Below are 21,775 nucleotides of genomic sequence, written 5' to 3' on the forward strand. Positions count from 1 at the left end.
AACAGTTTCATTTGGTGATGAAGTATAAGAAGGGTAGAAAAAACAAGTTGTCTAATATCCTTTCAAGGCCACCCACATCAAATATTACACCTTTGGGGACTCTTATGCACATGAAGCCATTCACTCATGATGCATACAAAGAGGCATATTCAAAATATGAGGACTTCAAGGAGGTGTATCAGCAGTTGTAGAGTTAGAGTCATGTGTACGAAGAGGACAACACCGTTGACTACCATATCTAGGATGGGTTACTCTACATAAGGGATAACCTATGTGTTCATAAAGGTGATGGTTTGAAACTGGTTTGAGAGGCTCAAACCTCCAAGGGTCAAGGGCACTTTAGTGTAGGGAAGACCATGGCTAACTTGTAGAGGTATGTGTATTGGCCCAGGATGTAAGAGCATGTAGCTAGGTTCATAAGAGGATGCATCCTTTGTTGTACCAACAAGCCTAGCAATAGGAAACATGGTCTATATCATCCCTTACTTATACCTAATCGTCCTTCAGAAACATTTCCATGGACTTTATGGGAGGTTTACCGACAACCAAGAAGAGACATAACTACCTATTCATGGTAGTTGACAGGTTCAATAAGATGTGTGTTCTAATGCCTTGTAAAAAGACCATCAACAAACAATAAGTAGCAAAATTTTTCATTGGACAAGTCTAGGTACACTTTTGGATACCAAGGAGCATCCTTTCAGACAAGAATATAAGATTTCTCAGTGCATTCTGGACTACATTATGGGAGAATATGGACATGAAGTTGAAGAAATCTACACCATTCCATCCACAGACAGATGGGTAGACATAAGTAGTCAAAAATACTTTGTTGTAGCTTCTGAGGGGTTACAACTAGAAGCATCTGAAGATATGGGATGAAAATATGGTAAATATACAACATTCTTATAACATAGCAGTTGACACTTTTATAGGAAATTACCCATTTGAAACTTCTTTCAGATATTTTCCACCTTCACCTTTGAATATTACATATAGGAAGCAAGGAGGAGTGAAGGAAGACCTTACAGAAGATGCTTTGAGGGCTGAAAAATTTATAGAGAAGACCAGGCAAAGGAAACACTGCAATAGTTGTAGCTTAAGTATAAGGCCAGGCATGATCCGCACATAATATAGAAATCATTCAAGGTGGGAGATAGAGTATGGTTGCAGTTGAACAAGGAGAGGTTGTAAGGGCTTGGTAAGAAAATCAAGGCTCTAAGGTATGGTCCCTTGGAGATACTGGAAAACAGGGTGATAATTCCTATTGACTCATTTTACCACCATATATGCACATTTACTCAGTTGTAAATGTGGATAATTTGAAACTCAATGAGCCTTCCATGCTAGATCAGGAAGAGGAACATGTCCTACCTTCTATGGAGGATTTGGAACTAGATGATCAGGCAGAGTTGAAAAAAGATATTATTTTACAGAAGAGGTCCATAACTACAATACAAGGGCAACAAGACCTTTGGCATATTGGATAGAAGGGACAACTTCCAGGCAAAGCTAAATGGTACACTAGAGAGAAGGTAGAGGAAAAAATTCCTCACCTCATTTAGTAAAATATTTTGGGGACCAAAATAATCCCAAAGTGGGGAGGTGTGATCCAAATTGGATCATTATAGTTTTTTTCATCCACCTGGATGCATTTGGTGTGGAAAAAGTGGAGGAATCAGCTCACGAGACCATTTTTAGCGGTAGGACCCAGTTTGGCGAAATATGGTCTGAAATCTTGTGGGAGCATTTTGAGGCATCAAAAAAAGATTTTTGGGTGTAAAAATTTGCCTGTAAAGAACAAAATTTTTCAATGATATTCTACACAGAGAGATCTTTCCAACAATGCAAGAATCGTGTCAACCGGAGTCCGTACGCAAAAGTTGTGCCACTCAGAAGTTGACCATCCTATTTTCACACCTATAGTTCGGGAGGATGGCACGTCAGTCCCCATTATTCATTGGAAATTGCCTATCCACATGTTTTTTTTATGTAAAATACTCTAGAAGAGTCACTTTTCTAACTCTAGTTAATAGTTGACATAATCAAACTTAACCACTAGTAGACTATTAGGTTGTGTTATAACTGGGCCACTAGGAGGAAGAGGCATTCCATTCTTTTGAGAGAATTTTGTTCCATAGTTGAGAAAAGATAGCCAAGGGAGATAGGAGGTAGAGAACACAGAGAGGATATGTGCACTGTAGCAGCCCATGGGCCATAAACATTACATCTTTGTATCTACAACCATATTTCCAGACAGAGAAAGAGAGCGAAGCAACGTCACCTTCCAGCTGGGTTTTCTCCTGAAATGGTTTCCTAGAGAACATATCTTGTGTATTATGTGTGTATGGGATGATTTGTTCGTTCTCTACTTTTCTACTTGATTTACTTTTACATCCATGCACTAATTACAATTAATTTTACAGATCTAGAAGTTAAATAAAATTGTAATAGTGTAGAATCTCATATTTTTAATATAATATTATCAGATCTGCTGTGACAAACTATCCAGTGGAATATCCACAACGGTTTATGGATCAATTAGAAAACCATAAAAACCATTATTGTTAAATAAATTAAGGTTTTCATAATTAATATGTTCAGATCTAGCATGCCACAAAAGGCTCGATGCTAATGTACCTTTATCATGATGAGAGATGTATGCAAAATTTTGTGTATGAGTAGATGTTTGTTTCAACTTCATCAATTTTTTATCCTCCACTCTAGTCATGACAACCATATTTTTATACGACTTCCTTATTTTTACTTTATCATCAAATATATGAATAAATTGGCCTTGGTAAATAATTTTCACAAGGGGAAGTAGATTTCTTTGCATCTATAGAAGGTAGAATATATCATATATAAGAAAATTAGGAAATTGAGGAATTAAAATTTGATGATTTTAAAGTACCAAGGGTTTTAGACATCGTTTTTCTACAAAATCCATTGTTTGATATACATTTTCACTATAGTATTAAAAAATGTTCTAAAAAAGTTATGTAGCATGTTTCATTGTTTCAAGAAGTCATGCATTTGTCCAAGAAGGAAAGGAATTGTGAAACACATTTTTAGTTATTCCAATATTGCCATGAGAAATGATATAATGAGATTTAGGTTCTTTAATTTTTCCCTATCTAGTGTTTTACCTTTGTCTTCTTTCTGAGTTTGTTTGTCTTTGATATTCTCCCAAGATATTGTGAATGTTGATGTATCATGTCCTTTTCTACAATAACAAATGGAATGAAGACATTACTATTCTTCTTGACGGAAACTAAAAACCCCTGCCTCTAAAATGATCTCTTCCACATCCTCTTATGTTGTCACTTCCTTTAAGAGAATCATGTGAGTATTTCTTCCCTTTTTTAGCAAGGCACACTACTCCTTCATGAGTATGAGTTAGTGTGTTCCTATTCCTAGAAGATTTATCTAGTTCTAAATTTTTCTCCACTTGAGAGTCAAAAGTAATGGACTTGAGTTTCTCATTAACTTTGAGAGATTCAAGATGGTAAGAGTATTTAGGGTAGAGAACCTTCATGAAGGGTATGAAATGAATGACTATCTTCACTATATCATGCATGGTGGCTCTAATTTTATAGTTGAGCTTTAGCTAAGGGATCATCATTTTTCAAGAGTTTTTCAACCAACTCCAATTACAAGTGCGAGTCATAGAGATATTTTAATTTGTTTAACGTAGCATAAGATTTTGTAATATCTTTCCTTTTCACTATTTGTTATCTTGTTCTGCTCATTATGTGATGTGGACTTGTTAAGTAGGTAATCCTCTATGCATTTACACAATTGATTAAAAATAGGGTGTTCCTCATCTCTCTAGACTAGAGTAGTTCTCCTTGCTAATGAAAATAAAGTGAACAATAGAGGTAAGAGAATACATTATCAACAAAGTTCTGAGCCGAGACCTGTGTAATCAAAATGTATGTAACAATAAAAATCATGGAAATATCTATATCTATATATATATATATATATATATATATATATATATATATATATATATATATATATATAGATATATATATATATATATATATATATAGATATATATATATATATATATATATATATATATATATATATATATAGATATATATATATATATATATATATATATATATATATATATATATATATATATATATAAACAATGAACTCTACTTCAATTTCAAACATAAAAATGATTTTAAATCTTTGTAAAATATTTTAAGTTTTAGATTATGTCAACATTAGAGTGAGTTTAAATCCTAGTGAAATTTTTAAAATTATTTCAAACTGCTATTATCTTTGCAAACAAAATATAATGAATTACGAATGTTTAAAAGCACGATCCCTTTCTTTCTACTTTAAAGTAACAATCAACTCTTTTTGTTCTCCCAAAAGAATATTTCAAACTACCACTATTAGTGTAGTAGGTGTTGAAGCATGGCTACAACATTTCATTTGATACAAATGCTAAAACTCATACAATGAAAGCGGTTTTAGGTTATACCAAAACATAAAATGATGGACATGAGATACATGTGAAGAAATAACAACTTCTTGAAGCCATGGAAACTTCATATAGTATATTTCCAAAGTCCCATGTACTTTTCCTCATGAAGGAAATTTTGGGAATCACAATTTTCGTTAAACCAAAAGCTGCAGGTGTTATTCAACGATCGCATTGCCAGAGATAAGGATCCACCAGAGGCAGTTAGTCCATGTCTTGAAACACATGGCGAGTGTTGGTTTATCTAATGTCCAACAATATCCCCCCAAATGCGAGCCGGGTGTGTATCAAACTCGTGACCTACGCTCTGATACCACTTGTTGGGAATCATGATTTCTATTAAACCAAAACCCGCAGGTGTTATTCAACAATCACATCCCCAGAGATAAGGATCCATGAGAGGCAGTTATTTAATGTCATGAAACACACAAGGAGAGTTGGTTTATCTAATGTCCAATAGGAAAACACCCTCGAACAGAAATGAAAAGCACCATTTCTGGTTCCCTAGGCTAAGATGGGTTTGGTTCCCACTTCACTCCAAAATCACATAGAGAATGCACTATTAACCATAAGGATTAGTGCTACGAAATTCAATGGAACCATAAATGTAAAGGTTGCTAAAGTGGTAAATTAATTGTATACCCCCTTTATAAGCCGATAATATATCTAAATTTTCACCAACGACAACTTGTCACCACCATTTATATTATTTGATACAAACTTGAACCATATATGCACCACATGCCTGTCATGAAACTTTTCTATTTCTTCTCCGATCAGGTTTCATTCCCATTCCTTTGTTTCAATCTTATTTGCTCTAGAATTTCCTTTGATTCATAAATCCACATAGCCTTTCGAGTTGTTTCCATTATTCTTTACATGTGAATCTTGTTCTCCTGCTTTCTAACATAACCTCAGAAAAAGTGGGGTCTTGATCATTTCAATACAAGGTGGACTAGATAAAAAGGGTCAAATCCTTGAAACCCACTATCTTCCCACAACGCAATATGAGCGACTAACTCATTGTGTCACTGCTTATTCCCAATAGTGATGTTGTCAGTAAAACATTGGCAATTTGTCCGAAAGAACCATCTAGTCCTGGTTAATCACTTTTACACCTCCAAATTTATGACATTAGATTCATAATTATTAGTTTCAACTGCATTGATAGTCATGTCAGTGCTATACAGAAAGCATTCTATAGAAACGAGGAAAAATGGAGTTGAAAATGGTATTGATAGATGCACATATTTTCAAGAGGTGCCCAACAATATCAAATGTAATGAATGAGATTTTCTTGTAGAGTAATCACATAATTGATATTTGGTTGATGTTTTTAACAAACTAATATGGTTCATTCTCAGGACAAAGGTGAAAAAATAAATCTTCCCAAATGTTTAAATAGCAGAGATGCATCCTGGTCCAGAGTTAGCCGTTACGAACTAGCTGTTAGGAAATGGTTGTTATGAAATAGTTGTTCAGAATTAGTCATTAGGACTAAGTAGAAAAAAAATATTTATTATTTATTTATTATCAATTTATTATTTATTTTTATTTTCATTTCTATTTTTATTTTTTATTAAAAAAATTAAATATAATAATGTAATATTTATAGAAAAACGAAAAAGTCAATGGAAGAATTAGCTATTGGTTAGTATTAGCCATTAGAATTATAGGATATAGAGGAATATTAATTAATTAATATTATTAATAATATAATAATTAATATTAAAATTAAATTGGTATTTAATAAAAAAATACAAAATTAATTCCAAAATTGTTATTGAAAATTAAACTATCAGAAAATAATTAACTAAGAAAGCTAAAAAGGATTAATATAACTTAGTAAAATGAATACAGAATTAGAGACCTTCCCGGTAATGTTAAGGTTGTTACTAGGCAAGATTGTGCTATTATGTTTAGGAAAGCTAAGTCTCTTAAAAGAAACATTAGCAAAAATGAGTTTCTTGCCCTTAAAGCCTTAAGGGAAAACCATGACATTGGTGTCCTAAAAGCTAATAAAGGTGGGGTTGTTGTTATGCTTGATAAAGATGACTATGTTAACAAAATGATTGACCATCTTCATAATAGTGGTAGTTACATTAAACTTAATAAGAATCCCATTAAAAAAGTTACAAAAAAAATCATGCAATCCATAAAATATAATAATACTCTTAATCCTATTAGCAAGAAGCTTATTGAAAGCAATCCTCTTACTCCCAGAATTTATGACCTTTAGAAGGTCCATAAGAATAGGATCCCATTGATACCTATTGTCAATAGAATAGGCAGGCCCACTTATCTTCTGGTTAAATTCCTGGCTCAAAAGCTCAAAACCTCTTATTGTTCACACATATTCCTTTGTTAAAGACTTTGCTTCCTTTATCAAAGAGGTGAGAGATATAAGGCTTGACCCAAGGGATTTGTTAGTTAGCTTTGATGTTGTCTCCCTTTATACTAAAATCCCTATTCAGAAGGCTAGTTATGTCATCAATCGGATCACCAATAATGACATGGCCAATTAGGTTGGTCTTTGCCTTACCTCCACTTTTTTCAGCTTCCAAGGTGAGCTATTTGAACAAACTTGTGGGGTAGTGATGAGTTCTCCTCTTTCCCCTATAGTCTCCAACTTACTCATGGAAGAGTTTGAGACTAAAAATTTGGCCTCTGCTCCATTCCACCCTAAGTGAGGGAAGTGGTTAGTCAATGAAACTTGTGTTGTTTGGCCTCATGTTCGTGAGAAATTAGATTTGTTTCTCAATCATCTTAACTCCCAATCTCAGTCCATCAAATTCACAATGAAAGTCGAAGAAAATGGGTGCCTTCCTTTCCTTTATATTATCCTCTCTATATTGGATGATGGTTCTATTTCTCACGAGGCTTTTTCGCAAAAAAAATCACGCGGAACAATATCTTCATGCCTCTTCTCATCATTTTCCACCCCAAACATTAGGAGTTCTTAACACTCTTCCTACCTGTGCTCTTAGGATTTCCGATGAGAATCACTTAGAAGAAGATAAATCTCATATTCTGAAATTTTTTAAAAGTAATGGCTATTGCAGACAATAAGGCATTAAATTCTTTCAAAGATCTAGTATAGAATCATGAGTTAAAATTAATCATGATGATCATATTTCTAATGTGCAACTTCCCTTTATGCAGGGGACCGCATATAATATTCCCCATATTCCTAAGAAGAATATAGTTGTTGCTATCTTCGAGCCCCTTAATACCATTAGAGATTCTCTTAGATCTGTTAAAGACCCGATCAACCCTAAAGACATGAAATGTGTCTACTCAATTACTTGTCTGTGTGGGATTCCTTACATTGGTTAAACTGGTCACTCCATTAACCAAAGAATCCAAAAACATACAAAAACATTTGGCACAGTCGTTCCCGTTCCTCAGCTCTAGTTGAACATGCAGTGAAAGCTATGCACCATGTCTGCATTGAGGATTCCTAGGTCATCGCAAGGGTTGATTATTTCCATCATAAGAAGCTAAGAGAATCCATTGATATTGAGAAGCATGCGATCAATCTCAACAGAGATGATTGTTGTATATTAAGCAAGAGTTGGATTCCTGCCCTCTCCACTTGATGGACCTTTTTTTTTCTAATTTTATTTTTATTTTCATTTCAATTTCAATTTATCTTACTTTATTCTATTTTATTTTTATTTTTACTCAGTTATTTTAATCCTTTTTACCTTATTATTCCCTCATAGTTTAATTTTTAATAATAATTTTGGATTTTATTTATTTATTTATTAAATATTAACTTGATTTTAATATTAATGATTATCTTAATAATAATAAATAATTAATATTCCTCTATAATCCTATAATTCTAACTGCTAATTGCTAACCAATAGTGAATTATTCCATTGTCTTTTTCTTTTTTCTATAATCAACTATTACTTTATTCTATTTAATTTTATTAATAAAAATAAATAAATAAAATTTAATAAATAAATAAACAATAAATATTTTTCCGGCTTATTCCTAATAACTAATTCCCAACAACTATTTCATAACAACCATTTCCTAATAGCTAGTTTAGAATGACTAACTCCGGACTAGGATGTATCTCTACTATTTAAACATTTGGGAAGATTGATTTTTTCACCTCTGTCCAGAGGATGAACCACATTAGTTGGCTCCAAACATCGACCAAAACTCAATGATGTGATAATTCCAAAATACATTATCATTAACAATATGGATCATAAAAGTATAAGATATAGCAATATCAAACGTAATCAAAAGGCCATATATATATAGGCGTAGTCTAACTTATAGACGAAAAAACCTTTTTCACCAAAATTCACCAAAATCCAACAATACAATTTCAAGATCTTTTATTGATTAAAATACATTTTTGAATGTATAAATGGATTCAACACCCTAAAAAACTCCCGGGGCACTCGAATTATGTAGATTAAACAATTTAAACTCAAGTTTTTAAAAATCTTTGTAGGATTTTGATTAAAATTAACCAAAAAAAATGTCGTGAAAACGGCCATTTTGTCTAGTTAGACTACACCTATATATATATATATAGATATATATATATATATATATATATATATATATATATATATATTTATTTATTTATTTATTTATTTATTTATTTAAAAATAAAAGTTACTTCATAAATAGAGCTTTATATTAACATTTTGAAAATACATTTAAAATTTGTTGAGAAGGAAATTTGGGAATGTTCTTAGCAACACATTGGGAATTGTTGGAAAAGGGATAAGGTTAGGGTTTTAAGAGATTATGTAGGAAAGGTTACATACATGGAGGATGTTCAGAGGAGGAGGGAGCGGGGCTCCCTCCTATAGAAATGTAGTGACAAGCAAAGGGAAGGGACCCTGTTGAGGCATTAAAGTTCCAAGTAATATTGTAGAAGGTTCAAGACAAAGATTAGGTGGGACTGGCAATCAGGACCTATTTGGCAAGAAATGTGGGGAAGGCAGAGATGTGACAGAGGACCAGTCAAATCTAAGGAAGAGATCAAGTTGGTCAAGCGACAATGGACCATGTAGTCCAAAATCGATAGAGATACGGAAGGTTGTTATCACAAATCGCTAGATGAAAGCGTTCAGAGGTCACATGCATACGTAGACATTAATATTAAAATTTATGGGGTTGTGGTCAATAGAGGAAGCTCTCTGCACATGGATAAAGAAAAATTGGAAGCCTTGAGGTGAAGTGGATCTTCACTTAGGTTTGAAATGATTCTTTACTGTGGTTTTCACAAACCTTGATGACAAAAAAAAAGTGTTTGACGAGGGACCTTACTTATTTGCCTCAAATTGACTGTATATGTGTTTGTGGAAGATGAAATTTGTTCCAAAAAATGAATGCTTCACTAGTGTCCTAGCATGGGCTAGGATTTACTCCCTACCCTTATATTACTGGTTATCATCAACCCTAGAACTCATTGGAAACATGCACAGTAAGTTTATTAAGATATCATATGTGACCTTGCAAGGATGATATACTTCGTATGCAAAGATATATGTAGAAATGGATCTATTCGGAGCCTTACTAGAAGTGATCTTGTTAGAGTTTTGGGATGAAAAATAGTTGCAAACCGATGACTATAAACAAATTCCATTTAGATGTTGATGTTGCCATAAAAAAATGCATTTGACAAGGGATTCTCCCCTCAACTGTGTAAAGGAAAAAAAAAAGGACCAAGAGCTGAAAGATAAGGATGGGTTTCTAAAACCACACTAGAAAGGGCGAACAAATAGGAGACAACAACAAAGAACAATGAAGCGAAGAAATCCATCGAAGAAGAACTTTGGTTTCCTCTAAGAGATGATACCGAAGGAAGAAGGGAAAGAAGGAGAAAAATAGGACATTCAGGAAATGAATAATAAGAAAGTAAGTATGTAGGCTCAGGATGATACCATCAAGGACATAGTGAGTATGAACTCAGGGAAAGACCTCGAGGGAAATTTTGTAATGGAACCAAGTGAGGCCAGCATAGAGGATCCCAATTTCCAGGAACTTGTGGAAAGGGAGCGAATAGATCTGCATAGTTTGGTTGATTAGTGGAGAAATCAAGGATTAGATGCAATCCCTGTGGAACAGGTAGATTGGGTCCAACGTCTTTATCTCATGCAAGAAAACGTGAAACTTCGAGGTATGAAGAGAAGACATGGGGAGATTGGAAATATGGGAATCAAGGTGGTTGAATCTCAGTTTCAACTTAAGCTAAAGAAACCTAGGAGAAATAGAGGAATAAAGTTGAATAGTGTAGCCCTACAGTAACTAGGAGAAATGTTGATCAATTTAGGTACGTTGTGATCTTTTAGCTCACCCCCTAACCCCCCCATTTAAAAAGGAAAATAATTACTTGGAATGTTAGAAGCATGAATAACCTCAGAAAAAAAATATTGTGAAATAAAAAGATAAAGATGGAAAATCAAGATTTGATATTCATTTAATAAACTAAATGCATAGTAGATAATATGAAAGAAATATATAGGAAGAAGGGCATGAAATTTGATTATTTAGATGTAGAATCTTATAATAATGTGAGAGGACTAGTTACTTGGTGGAATCCTCAAGTATTGAACTTGGTAGTGGTTGAATGCATTAGAATATTCCTCTCCCTCGAGCTAAAGTTAATAGGGTCTCCTTGGTTCACTTTGTTCACAAATGTCTGCAGGCCTTAAAGAATTGATGAGAAACTAGGCTTCATCTAGGCCTTGAAATACCAAAGGAAAAGAAACCTAAATTTGCAGTGGATTTTAGGGGGATATTTCAACATGCTAACCTCATTGGCAAAAAATAAAGTTAACAAGAGAAGGCTAGATAGAGACTCTGATGCCTTCAAGAGATTCATAGATGATGAAAAATTGATTGACATAGATACAACTAATGGGGTATTCATCTAGAGCAATAAGAGAGGTGGGGATCATCAAGTAGCCTCCAAACTATAATGTTTCTTAGCCTTAAAAGAAATTCTATTGCAAGGGATGGATATAGAATTAACCATTGTTCCCAATTGAGGTTTAAATCATTGGTCGATGGTACTAGTTGTGGTAATGTTAGGAACCCCTAAAAAATGACCTTTCAGATTTGAATAATTTTGGATAAACCACCCAATCCTTCATGGAGGATGTCAAGAAATGGTGGTAAGAGCCTCTTCAAATTTGAGGTAAAAAGATGTTCAAATTGGAAATAAGACTGAAATACATTAAGAATCAACTTAAGAGCTGGAATAAACTTGAGTTTGGTGATATCTTTCAAGCGAAAAAAGACTTAGAAATCCAGATTGAACACTTGCAAATATCTTTGATCAAATAGGGATATATAGAGGAGAAAAGGAGAGAGGAGTTTGTTCTAATGAGGAATTGGGAATATAGATGCTTGTAGGAAGAAATTTAATGGAAGCAAACATCTAGAATCATGTTGTTATAGGAAGGAGAAAAAAATACAAAGTTCTTCCACAGGTCAGCTATAGTTCACAAAAACTCTAATAGAATCCTCATAATAAAGGATGTAAAGGGGAAATCCTTTGAGGCCCATAAATATATTAAGGGCATATTGGTGCAACACTTTCAAAAAATTTCAAAGAAACCCCAAAGGGATAGATAAGTAGTGATCCAAAAGATTGCAAGGCATATTCCTAAGGTGCGGATAGAGGAGCATAATCATAAATATAAATAAACCCATTTCAATGAAAGAGGTTGCTAAGGCTATTTAGGAGATGCCTAATCGAAAAGCTCCCGACCATGATGGATTCACCATATATTTTTTTAAATCTCATTGGGAGGTGGTTAAACAAGATGTTTTTGAAGTAGTTGAAGACTCTCGAGACTCATTGAGTGTTCTTAGAGCCATAGGACGAGGCAGTTATTTCCTCGAATAAGTTCATAATGATAGCTCTGTTCAATGTAATATATAATATTATTTCTAAATTTGTATCGAAGCACCTTAAAATGATGCTTCCTATGTAGATTTTAGAGGAACAATTTGGCTTTGTGGAAGGAAGGCAAATATTGAATAACATTATCCATGTCCATGAAATTGTCCACTCCCTTTAAATTTTGAAAAAGTCAAGGATGATTATTGAGTTGGATTTATGCAAGGCTTTTGACAAGGTCAGTTGGGAATATATGGAAGCAATCTTACATGATTTTGGTTTTGGGTAGCTTTGGATTAGATGGATTATGTGAAGCCTCGAGTATGGATGTTAATCAAGTGAAATGAATTGTATTATTCTTTAATACTCCCATAGCTATCTAGAAGAATTTAAATAACATATTAGGGTTTCAGGGGATGTGCCTTCCCTCCAGATACTTGGGCATTCCCTTGAAAAATAGAGCTTGGAAGAAATCGAATTGGGAAAGGGTTGTGTCTAATTTGGAATATAGGGTGAAACATTGGAATTATAGAGCTCTAAATTTCACTAAAAGGCTTGTGTTGATGAAGTTTGTGGTACAGACGATGACGAGATACATGTTATTAGTCCTCCCATCCCTGAAAGGAATCCTTCAAAAGATAAGAGAGATCCAAGAAAATTTTATATGGAAAGGAGCTGAAGACAAATGGAAATGGGCATTAGCAGCTTGGGAGAAGGTATGTAAACCAAACATTTTTGGTGGCCTTGGGTTACATGACCCGAAGACAGTTAATCAAGCTTGCGACATGAAGTTATGGTGGAGATGGTTGAAGGAAGCTACATCTCTGTGGGCCATTATATTGAAAGAAAAATATGCCCCTAATTGGAACCCGCAGGACCATATTCGAATGCTAGGAATAATCCAAGGGTCAAAAATCTAGAATTTAGCCTGGGATAATAAGAAAATTATCCAAGAGAAATACCTTTGGAAATACAAAATGGAAGTGCAATGTTGTTCTCAGAAGATTCTTGATAGCAACAAACCAACCTAAGCGATGAAGAGAGACACCCATTTCAATTTAAGTCTTAGAGACAAGGCCGAATATAGGCATACCAATACTGGGAATATGAAACATAGAATATGAAATGGAGAATATGGTGTTTGGATCTTTTTCAAGGTTTCAGCTAGAATGATGCATTGTTTGGGGAATTGATGGAAGAACGAAAAAAAATATGTATCCTTTATGAATAAGAAAAGGACCGATTGAGATGGGGAAAAAGGTAGGGAGGTGAGTTCAACCTAAAAAAGGTTAGGTTCTACCTTGAGAGTAATCATTTAAGAGAACCAGATCTAGTATGGAAAAAGGTTTGGACTTCACAACAATGGCCCATGAAAAACCTTCCTTTGGCTAGTGCTATCCAGGAAGGTTCTAAAAAGGAAAAATTTAGTTAAAAGAGGCTTCATAGGAGACTCTTGGTGCTATATTTATGAAAGAAAGGAGGAAAATTTAAACTGTTTATTAAATTCATTCCAATATGATTTTATTATCTGGGATTGGCTAGCCACCACATTTAGACAAACTAATAGGGTATAGGATAACATTCAAGAAATGATAGGCAAATGGAGAGAGAAATTTACAAAAAATGAGGTGGTTAATCTTACCTAGTGTTTTGCCCCTGACTTCATCCTCTGGGTCATGTGGAAGGAACATAATTTTCGAATCTTCCAGAATAAGAAGTTTCCAAAGGAAAACTTGATAGAATGGGTTCAGAAGTAGTTAAGGGAAACTATGATATGTCAAAGAATTATGCCTTCAAAAGAAAAACCAATGCTGCAAGAGGAAATAATATTAAAATTATTACAACTACATAATTTTGGTGTACAACTGATGCAAAAAAAAGAACCTCAGTTAGATATGAGTGCTAAGTTATGGCTCCCACCTCCCCGGGGTTTCTCAAATTCAACTTTGATGGGGCTTCAAAAGGAAAGACATGGATTTTTGGAGTAGTGCGAGTCATTAGAGACTCCAAAGAGAAAATATGTAGAGTGTATTTTACTAATATTGGATAAGAAAAAAATCATGTTGCAGAATTGCATGTTTGGAACATGGAATGAAAATTTCAGTGTGGGAATGATTGCTAAATGTTATAATTGAGGGGGATCCTATAATCACAATCCAATAAGTGAAAAGGTTATAGTGTGATTCTCATCTCATCAACGTCACAAAACACTGGTTCCTGACTCAGTTGACCTAATGAATCAAACAACACCTAACTATCATAGTTATGAATGAGTTCACGTGCAAAGATATGCAAATGTAGTGGTTGGAAAGCTAGCTAATGTAGGGACTTCTAGCTCGACTGTGAATAAGGAAATGGCATGTCCAGCATTTCAGGAGGCACAATTGAAATAGGATTTTCAAAAATTAGTAGAAAAATACTATAGAATGGAAAACAAAATAAATGTGGGCAAAGAGATGCACGTGAGATAGGATAGGGAGACTCCTGTTGGAACGATTAATTAGTAAGTGCATCATGAAAGGAAGGTTTCTATTAACAAGAGAGAAGGTGGTAGGAATGTGGATGAGATTCATGGGAAAATTAAAGGACAAAGGCGGTGGTGGTGCGAAAACCCAAACATACTCAAATTATGAAAGATGATGTGTAATTCAACAAATGTGGGATGAAATTTAGTATAGTACAATCCACATAATGAAGAAGTACATAGGCATGTGAGAAGAATTAATGATCCTGTCATATTAGCAGGAAACGATGAATGAAGGTAGTGAAAATTGGGGGTTGATCCGAGGTGCGTATCTCTATGCATGCAAAGTAAGTAGGATCAATACTACTCCTAAATACATGATAAAAATTATGGAAAGACACAATAGACAGACTTCTAAATACAACATGGTTTCAAATTTCTAGGTCGATGTTCTTCATACTCTGCCTTATTGGGAAGCCTTGAAGGGTAAAAGAAGTCAAGAGATAACTTTAGTCTACTTTGGGTTGTTGAGGGAAATTTCGGTAATAGTCAGGGAGATCAGGAGAGTTAAGTATTTTGTAGGGATACACAGGGAGGAGTAATAGGGAGAAGGAAGTCATAAGAGGACTCAAATGGAGTTTGTTTCTAGGGAGGCAGTGCAAGTTCTCCATACTACTATTCCAGAGAAAGGGAAGGCCATGATAGAGGCCTGGGAAAGGGAAGTTTGCAAGAAGAGGGCATCCAAGCCTGATATTCAGATAGAGGAGGAAGTCGACTAGATCATTGACATGACAACCATGCAAACCAGAGAGACCCTATATCATTGTACTATGGAAATGACCTGACATTTTAAAACATTGACGGGGAAAGTCCAGGCTGAAAGGGGTGAAGTCAAAGAGAATCTCCAAGAGGAAATGGTGCACTAGTTAGTTTCAATTAATCACCATATTTGAGATATTGAAAAGGTCTTGAAGATGTTAGTTAACATTGAAAAGTTGTAGCAGGCCATAATTGATAACATGCATGCACTAGTACAAAATGACTAATTAGTTACTAAAAAAACAACAAAAATTTGCATATAAATGACCATTTTTTAGTTGGTGACCAATAGTAGCTAATTTACAGTATCTTATAATGTGACCAACTTTTAGTCATTTTTAGCTTAGTCATTAATTGGTTTTCTCAATTTTACCATCTAGTAGTATATTTAGTCACAAATTTGGTCATTAATTTTTCATTGGTTTAGTCATTAATTGTCGCAGTTAATGACCAAATATATAACAAAATATATTACTATATGAATCCTCAAGAAAACCAATTAATGACCAAAGAAGTATGACCAAAACATTAGTCGTGTTATAAGATACTGTAAATTAGCTACTAATAGTGATATATATGCAAATTTTAATCATCATTTAAAACCAGTTAATGACCAAAGAAATATGACTAAATTTTAGTCATGCTATGAGATGTTGTAAATTAGCTACTAATAGTCGTATATATGCAAAATTTAGTCATCATTTAATAATGAAAAATTTATCATTTGCAATAGTCATTTATCTTTTTTTGGTAATTTCATATTCGTTATATAAATGATTGATTTAGTAGTTTCTATTCATTTCATTTAATTTCATTCATAATCATTATAAACAACTAATTTAGTCATATATTCATTTTATTTTTGTTCATCATTAATTAATATAAACTACTAATTTAGTAGTTGTAGAATGATTTTATGTGTTTATTATTAATCACCATAAATTAATTAGTATTATTTTGCGACTAAATTTTAGGAAAATGTCATACAATGTGCATGTTTATCTAATATGATAACATAAAGTTACATATGTTAATTACAATACTAAATAATATTAAGTGCAAATAAAAAAAAATTTAACCATATAAATTTTATTATATAAAAGATCAAGTATTACAATATGAGTTTCCAACTTAATATGGGTTGGACTATAATTTATACATGAAATATTGTTTCATCATTTCAAAACATTATCACTGTGTTGCCAAAGCATTGCAAGTGAATTCGCCAACTCTGAAGGCTTGACCATCAGCCTCTATGGGTGTGTCTTATGCAAGATATTGGCTCTAAGTGTATCACTAGAGAAATTCTCTTCTCTCTCTCATTTTTCTTTTGCTACTCCAGTGCTATTGTTCTCCTCTTTCTTCAATTGTTGCTTCTTACCACCAATATTGAGTTCCTCTCCTGAAAATGAAAGAAGATAAAATGAAGAGTATAAGACATGAAAGACGATGAATACTTGAATATAAAATAAAGTAGACTATAAAATATTTATATGAAATATACTTCAACATTCAATAGTGGCTACTATGTGGCTAGATGACCTGTATAAAGAAAGAAAATAAAATGGCATCATAGAAAATGGAATTGGAGAGGGATTCATCATGCATGCTAAGATTTTTTGTGTGCACACATCATATTGCTCACTTCTAATTGTATCAAAAACAAAGAGTATGCAGAATGACATGTAGTGACATGTGGGTGCCTATGTGACTCAATGATATGCTTGATTTGTTAACCCATTCCAATCCTACCACAATGAAATTAAGAGAGACAAGGACACAAGAAGGACTATCAATAAATGAAATTAGAAATGTTAGAATCCAACTCAATTGTACTTAAATGTAACAATAAATATTTGCAGTTTCCTGGTCACAATGAGCATCAAATCACACAGTAAAAATTTCCTTGCATTATGATAATTTGGTTGCACCTACACTAATCCTCTATAGTAGTCCCTTGACTTGCCTATAGATATAATTTTAGAAACAATCCTACTCCTGCAACTCTTCCTATATGGATCATCTTTGCCCCCCTATTAATAGTAATTTTTCAAAGGCAACAAAATATAACTCTCCAATTACATCATCACCTTTCAAAACAATGCTTGAGTATTTCCAGGTGATTATTGAACCAGACTCTACTCAGTTCCATCAAATACTTGATTTGTCTCCATCCAAAAACCTCTTTTCGTAATAAAATTATAAATCCCACATCTGCATTCCTCATCCCTGACATACTAATTCTTTACAGTGGAATACATTATCATTTCTCCCTCGGTGCAATAGAGAACCACTACTGTGGCATGGAGATGATTGGTTTCATAAAATGGTATAGTTCATCCTTCAATATATGTTACAGAACTCCTCTCACCTCACAGAACTCCTCTCATCTACAAAAACAAGAGTCCTCTCAAAATGTCTGGTCTCCATCTCATTCATCCTGAAATAGGTGGATATTTCCATGGGTGACAAAGTTTGGTTGGAGATTTAATGGAAGAAGCTATCACTAAAAAAAATAAAAATACAATGCAGCATAATAGTTATCAATAGGAGCAACAAACCTACCAATCTACTACCTAAATAGATAAAGATACTCCTGAATTACCTCGTATAATGAACAAAATATAACCTCAACTGCCTGTAGAGTCTACCTATGCATGCTAGCAATGAAAACACTTTAAAAAACAACATCTACAACAACATTGGTTAATCTTTTCTTCTAGTCAAGGGCATTCCCAACTTTTGAAAACTATCAAGCAAGTCAGGATCCACCTCATCCAGGATCCTCTTCTTCTTCTACTCTGTCTGTTTAGGTTCAAAATAATACCAAAGGTCTTCGAAATTGATGGGAGGGTAGAAGTTATCTGACCATTGAGTTCTTCCATTTTGAATCATTGTCTATAAGAATTGAATCTAAATTGAAAAGGTCATTCAGGTTCGTTCTTTTTAGCTAAAATTAAACTAAGATTTGAGGAGTTGTAAGGTTTAATGGATCTAAGTATATTGTACTTAAAATATAGTAACATGGTTTAAAACTATAGGCATTGAGATCAGGATCTAAGGATGAAACAAAAAAGATTTTATGTTCATGATTACAAGAAATTTTAATTTCATGTAACAAAGTTTGAGGAAGGTATAGCATTTGCATCCTACTAGAAAATTTTATTGCATCACTTGAGCCCTTTTAATTTGGGCATGGTAGAGTCCATTACACAAACAATCAATCACTAAAAAAAGGTGAAAAGAAAAATTAAAATTTCATTCATTCTGACCCTAGAAAATTTAGGGAGGAGTTAACTGATCTGTACAATAAGGACATGAAAAATGCTTACTTGTCCATTGACTTTTGATGAATTGTTGGTCATAATCAAGGTCTGTATTATCATAATCATTAAACCCTTGTACAATAAGGACATGCAAAATACTTACTTTTGCATTTTCTATCATAATCATTAAACCTTTTTTACAATAAGGACATGCAAAATGCTTACTTGTGCATTGTCTTTTGATGAATTTTTGGCCGCAATCAAGATCTGCATTATCATAATCATTAAACTCTCAACTCTAGATAAAGTTTATGATTTGATCATATAAACTGTTGAGCTTTGAAATTACACCTCTCCTACACATTTTCCTAGACTTTTTCCCCTCACCAGTAGTCCATAAGCTATCAGAGATCATTGCATATTGATTATAAAAGAGCATTTAAGTGGTTTTCTAGCTATGTTTTTGTGTTTGCTATTTGACTTAGATTTTGCTCATTAGCTGCAGAATGCAGCCACTTTCCACAGTTGATTAAACTTTCCATAGTTGTTTTTGTTAAACTATAGGTTGCAGGTGTTAGCAGACAAAACGGGACACGTGAGCAGATCAAGAATGAGCTGGACATGGATCAGGTCCTATTGATTCAGCTGAATTCATTAAGGAAAGCCATGGTCAACGGTGGTCAAGCGGTGGTCAAATAGAGGAGTCCTACAACAACATGACTCCGTTTTCTAACACGTGAAGGATTCGTGGCCATTCCTAGATCCCTAGGGTCATGTTGATAGCTGTAGACTACCCCACGATGTGAATCCAACAGCTACTTTTGATAGATTGAATAATCTCGGCAACCATTATGCTAAATTCATGGACGTTGTCTTTTACGTGTCCTCTGTTGATGTAGTTTCACAGGAAAATAATTATAAAGATTTTGTTATAAATAACATGTTTCCAAATGCATAGAGTTAGTCTTTGTTGATGTAATTTCGCTATTAAAGTTTATTGTGCCGTGACACTAGTCCCATTGTGGTAACGAGAGGATTATTCCTCTATTTTGAATTATAAAGAAGACTTTGTTTTTATATGACTATGTGAGCACAATTTTGGACTGATAGTCTGTTGACCAAGGCCGTGTAGAGGGCCCCTGCACACTGAGGTTTTGTTTCCTGATTGCTGTACAGTTTTTATGTATTGTTTCCTTATTTCCATTGCACATGTTTCATAGTTATCCACCTGTGTACATATTTTATCTATTATGGTATTAAAATTTCATTCCTGTTTATGATTTTACAAGCTTTGTATATTGCTGTTAACGCTGGTCAGTGTGTGTATGTTTCAGGATAGAGTAGGCCCGGGCATTTTCATATAATTTTCGCAATAACTAGTGACATGGGATTAGCCTCTCTGCTGACTTTGCTTTTCTTAGTTTTTCTTTAATTCCAGTTCTATTTTGTTGATTTCAGTCTTATTCACTTGCTTTGTTATTTATTTTAGATATCAACTTGCTCATATCATTGACGATTATCTCTGAAAGCCATAGCTTAGACTACTTGGCGAGGTATCGGATTATGAATGATGTGATTTGATTTTAGTTTTACTTTTCTGCAATTAGACATCAACATGCTCGTATCATTGATGTTATCTCCAAAAGCCATAGCTTAGACTACATGGCGAGGTGTTAGATTATGAATGATGTGATTTTATTTTAGTTTTACTTTTCTGCAATTAGACATCAACTTGCTCATATCATTGACGTTATCTCCGAAAGCCATAACTTAGACTACATGGCGAGGTATCAGACTATGAATGATGTGATTTGATTTTAGTTTTACATTTCTGCAATTAGACATCAACTTGCTCATATCATTGACGTTATCTCCAAAAGCCATACCTTAGACTACCTGGCGAGGTATTGGACTATGAATGATGTGAATTGATTTTACTTTTACTAGATTGCAATTTTTTTTTTGATTTATCTCAGTGTAGTAGCTTAATTCATTTTTCTGTATTTAGAAGGTAGCAGAGATAATGGTTTCATGATCAGTAGTTCATCATTTTCTTGATTTGAATAGCATCACATTGTTATTCTTGTTCAAGTATTAATTTCATCACTAGTATGTTCTAAGACCCTCTGAAGTGTTAAGTTCTGGAAATCATTATAGATGACATAATTGCCTTAAAATCTATATCCATACTTGCCTTCTAGAGTATTCTTAAAACTCAGGAATATGATTTCCATTCATATTAGGAGATAAACGAAGATAAAAACCCCCAAAACAAAATAAAAATAAAAAACGACAAAAAGGTAAGAAAGAGGTTGTCTTGCACATCTAGTGCGCCACACTTCATCAATTTATGACTCCCGGATTGATAATTAATGTAGCAATTTAGTACACACTAAATTGACTAAACATTTTGGAGCCATTGCCGGGGAAGTGTAACTAGGTAGCTAATCTCTTAAAAAAAAAAAAAGGGAAAAATTGATAACTTCTTGAAGTACGCTCTCCTCTTGCACGTACTGTGATATGGAGGATCAGAAAAGAGAGTTGTTGGTTCAATAATTTCTTGATTATGCTCTCTTCTTGCACCTAGTGTGACCTAGAAGATCAGAAAGAGAATTATTAGCCCGACTTGAAAAAATAAAAAAAATAAAAAAATGACATGCATAGAGCAAGAGATTCTAGGGGAAGGTTTATAGCTAGGGCCAAAAGTTCGATTTTCACAACTCCAGCTACTTCAAGGCATAGAAAAGATACACCTGCATCATCTTCGACTCACACTCCCAGCCTTAGGATTCCTGGACTTGAAGGGGCAGAAGCCGAATTAGGAGACTCTCCCA

The sequence above is a fragment of the Pinus tabuliformis genome, chromosome 8 (genome assembly GCF_031772625.1).
Source record: "Pinus tabuliformis cultivar Carrire ecotype Pingquan chromosome 8, CPIR1, whole genome shotgun sequence".
Taxonomy (NCBI): Eukaryota; Viridiplantae; Streptophyta; class Pinopsida; order Pinales; family Pinaceae; genus Pinus; species Pinus tabuliformis.